The 4734-nt window shown below is 39.1% G+C and overlaps 1 non-coding gene across 1 annotated transcript; it reads right to left on the bottom strand.

Annotated features, from left to right (window-relative positions):
• Positions 1 to 3413: 3413 nt before the first annotated feature.
• LOC145561113 (small nucleolar RNA R71) lies at positions 3414 to 3519 on the bottom strand. Its single transcript, XR_014093693.1, has one exon. It is a non-coding gene; the product is annotated as a small nucleolar RNA R71 (small nucleolar RNA).
• Positions 3520 to 4734: the final 1215 nt, after the last annotated feature.

Below are 4734 nucleotides of genomic sequence, written 5' to 3'. Positions count from 1 at the left end.
CTTTCTAAGCTGGGCTAACTCAACCTGCAAGCTACAAATTTTAGCTTCACATTCATCATGCATATTACTAGAAACAGTTTCAGAACCAGTACTTTTGCTGTTCTTAACTAGGACATATGCTTTATATAGTTCCTCTACATCATCAACTAACAAGTTGAATCCTTCTAACAGTTTAGACCTATTTAGAGCACTTGCCCTAGATTTTATACTATCAAAGTCATACAAGTCATCACCACTATAATCAAGCACATTAATGACACAACTTGTGAACTGTTTCTCACATTCATCATCACTGTCATCACACAAACCCATATCAGATTTTATTCTCTGAATTTCAAGTTTGCTTTGATCTAAAGCAATCTCTAGTTCAGCTACTTCCTGCTTCAAGTTAGCACAGACACTTTCCAACAGATCACAACTTGAATTAGCAATATCATATTCTTTAGACTTTTCTTTAAACTTTCTCTTAAAATCATGATAAGCAATTCCAAGTTCTAAACATTGATCTAAAGCACTACTAGCACATTCCATCAAGTTTTCTCTATCATAAAAGAGCATATCCTTTTTGATCTGATCAATGTTTACCTGATGTTGATACAAGGGGTGCTTCTTTGCCATGAGGCAGTGGACATCTGAGCTGGTTCCTCTGCTGTTCCTGGTACCTTCTTCTGAACTTTGATTCAGTATTGCTGTCATACATACATCTGACTGACTTGAATCATCTCCCTCTTCATCACTGTCTGTATCTCCCCAGACAGCAGCAACCATGGCCTTTTTGTAGGCCATCTTGTCTGCTTCCTTGGACTGGTTGTCCTTCCATTGAGGACAATTCTTCACAAGGTGTCCCTTCTCACCACACTTAAAGCATCCTGTTGCAGAGAAGTTGTTAGATTTTTTATTTGATGCATTATTAAACTTACCCTTGATGAATTTTCCCTTCTGGTTTCTGAAACTTCTTTCAAACCTTCTAGCCATCATTCCTATCTCATCATCCTCATCTTCGACTGTTCCCTTTAGTGCAATTCCTTTTGCTGGTACCTTCTCTGACTTAGATCCAACCAGCATTTCATGGGTCATGAGGGAACCTATCAACTGTTCAACTGATAGAATTGAAAGATCCTTTGCTTCATAAATGGTTGTAACCTTGGGAGTCCATTCACCTGTCAAACTTCTCAAAATCTTTCTAACAAGATCTTCATCAGTAAAGCTTTTACCAAGAGATTTTAAATCATTTACAATAGTCATGAATCTACCAAAACAAGTATTAATATATTCATCCTTAAACATATTAAAAGATTCATATTTTGACATAAGTAAATCAATTTTAGACCTCTTTACCTCACTGGTACCCTCAAAGGCAAGTTCAAGGGTATCCCAGATCTCCTTGGCAGTGGTGCATGCTGAGATCCTGTTTGTCTCATTCTCAGCAATAGCCTGTTGCAGTATTGACATAGCCTTAGCATTTTTCTCCAGCTTTTTGTAATCAGTGGAGATGTATTCATCTTCAGTCTTTGGGACTAGCTTCCCTTCTGGATCAGACTTCTCAATGGTCAAGGGACCACTCTTAACAACCAACCAGCATTCATAATCAATGCCAATGATGATGTTCTTGATTCTGTTCTTCCACCATGCATAGTTCTTCCCATTGAACTTTGGTGTCTTGTTGTCATATCCCATAGCATTCATTTCCTGAGTACTCATGATCTACTTCTCTAGGTGTTACCCTTACAAGAAGCCGAGGCTCTAATACCAATTGAAAGTGCAGCTGGTACTCAAGAAGGGGGGGGTTGAATTGAGTACAGGGCAGTGTTAGAAATTATTGGATTTTCTTCTATTTATGTAGGGGGACCAGATGATGAACTGGTCCTGCAGCGGAAACAGAAAATACAATAAATAATCAACACAAAGATTTAACGAGGTTCAGCTCAACTCTGAGCCTACGTCCTCCACTACCCTAATTACTTTTATTAATCAACTCTGAAAAACAAAAGCAATTACAAATGATCACACTCGTGATCCCCACACCTAACTCTAGGTGTCACTTCGCACTTGAACTCACAAGCACTTGCACTCACACTCGTAAATGCTACCCAATCACTAACCTCTTAGTGATTCAATACAAACCCTTTGTTTCCCTCTAAATGCTTCCACTCAAAGCTTACAAGAGATAATTACAAAACAATTCTTACTGTGTGCATAAGTAGTTTGTAAGAGACGAACTAACTATTTCCCTTAGAGTGTATTTCGAGCTTTCAAAGATAGAGAATTTTTTTCAGAAAAGCTCACTCGAAATTCTGATCGAGTTTATGCTTTTATAAGGTTGGGAGATAAAATCTTTCGTGATCTTTTCAGATCATAACTTAGGTAAATAGAATATCTTTTATTTTGTAAATAAGAGACATTCTAAGATATTATTCTACTTTCCATAAATGGGTAGAATAATATATTCTAAGTTATATGCGAAATAATCATCTCCAACTTTGCATAAACTGAATCAATTAGTTTAGTAAATATTCTCTAAGGATAGGAAATATATATTCCAGAAAATATTTACTGAACTAATGTCCAGGTTCATGAAACAAGCTACGAAGCAGCTGTTTCCTGACCTGTTAATGTCCTAGGGATCAGGTCAACTTTTCCTGATCTCTACAACACTAAATACTCTAAGTAAGGGATACAAATAGCTCACGTACAAACATCCATGCACACTTAACATTATAAAGACTACAAAGATCAACTATCCTAATCTAAGAGACTTCATAATCTTCAAGTCTTGACGGCCTTCCTTGATAGAACATTCTGATACAGATTTCTTGAATGCTTTGATTCAAAAGGACTTCATATTGCCTCAAGTACTTGGAATAGCTGTTCCTGTTCAAAATGTCAGTTGATATAATATAAAACCAACAAGAACCAGCTAGTCAGCTGTTTGTCATCACTCAAAACCTTAAGTGACTCAACACCTAATTCATCATTGAGTCCGGAAATCAACCCTTTCTCAACCTATAAGTTCGAAAGTGAAAAAAGACCTAAAATGGGAGAGAATACGTCTTTAAGTCGTCTTGGGGCTCCCGAAGCCTTTAGAGCACAAAGTGGGATCCTAACTCCTACTACTCAAGACAACAATTTCGAGATCAAGCTTAATTTGATTGCTTTGATTGAGAGGAAACAATTCTCGGGTGGAAAGTTTGATAGTCCTCATGAGCACTTAAAAGAGTTTGAGAAATATTGTGACACAATAAAGGCCAATGGAGTGACTCAAGAATATATTCGCCTCAAGATGTTTCCATTTGCACTAATTAGGAGAGGTCTAGAATGGCTAGAGAAGGAGGTGCCCCCTAACTCTCTCACAACATGGGACCAAGTGACTACGGCTTTCTTAAGGAGGTTTTATAACCATTGGAAGACCGCCGAGGCTCGGTCTTTGATTCAAGGTTTTCGCCAAAAGAGTGGTGAGTCTCTAAGTGCGGCATGGGAACGATACAAAGAGCTTCAACGTCAATGCCCACACCATGGGATACCCAAGTATCAACTCATTCACACTTTCTATGGAGGTCTCATACCTCAAGGAAGAACAAGCCTAGACGCCGCGGCCGACGGTCCAATCATGAACAGAGGAGAGGATGAAGTGGAGTGTATTATAGAGGAGTCCGCAAAGCACTATGATGATTGGTATGAAGGAGAAAGGGATGCTACTTCTAGTAAGGGTGTTTATGCATTGGAGCAAGCCAACGCAATTAATAACCTCTCTACCCAAATCTTACAATAAAATGTTCCAAGGATGCATGTTTTGTTCTAATTGTGAAACCTATGATCATGATACCTCCCATTGTGTATATGCTTGTAAAGTTCAACCCCTTTCCCATGAACATGATGATAATACGGAAAATTTCAATGCTATGAATTTTGCTCCTAGAATGGGGAATGTAGGGAACTTGAGGCCAAACTCCAATCAAATGGGGAATTGGAATCAAGGTGGAAACCGTGGTTGGAATCAAAGTGGTGGTGGTTATGATAGTCAGGCCAATACCATGGTGAGGGAGGCCCTTCCAATTTCAATGGAAGAGGCTACTCTAACCAAAGGGGGTATGGTAATCAAAACCAACAACCTAATTCCCTATACCATGACCATCAAAATCAAAATTTTGGTGATCAAGGTAACATGGGAAATAATCAACAAAGCAATGTTCCTAACCAAGGCACCGGAGGCAATAGGGGTCAATATGTTTCTAACTATGCCCAAACTAATAGGCCTCCGGGTTTCCATCAACCCCAACTTCCTCCACCTCAACAACCTCTTCAACTTGAAGCCCCTCCAAATGATCCCGTGATGGCTAAATTAGATGCTCTATTAAAAATGCGAGAGAAGGATCAAAAGAAACATGAAGAGGCCGAAAAACGCACCAATGCTCACATGAAAATGCTTGAGACCCAAATTTCTCAACTTGCATCTAATTCATCCCCTTCTTCTTATTATTCTTCTTCTTCTTCTTCTCACATTCCAAGTCAAGGAGTCAACCTAAAACCTTTGTCTGCCGTGACAACTAAGAGTGGGAAGGTAGTAGGGAGTGACCCTTTAGTTGAGGAAGAACCCCAAGAAGAGGTTGAGTTAGAAAATGAGGGTGAAAAAACCAATGAGCCATTGAGTGTTGAAAAGGAAAAAGATGTTGAGGTGCCAAAGGAAAAAGAAGCAACCCCCTTGCCCCTAAATCGCCAACCTACAGAGGAGAAGCT

Source organism: Chenopodium album, chromosome 9 (assembly GCF_948465745.1).
Source record: "Chenopodium album chromosome 9, dcCheAlbu1.1, whole genome shotgun sequence".
NCBI classification, from domain to species: Eukaryota; Viridiplantae; Streptophyta; class Magnoliopsida; order Caryophyllales; family Amaranthaceae; genus Chenopodium; species Chenopodium album.
The sequence above is the reverse complement of the archived record's forward strand: the minus strand, read 5'-3'. Positions and strand labels throughout refer to the sequence as shown.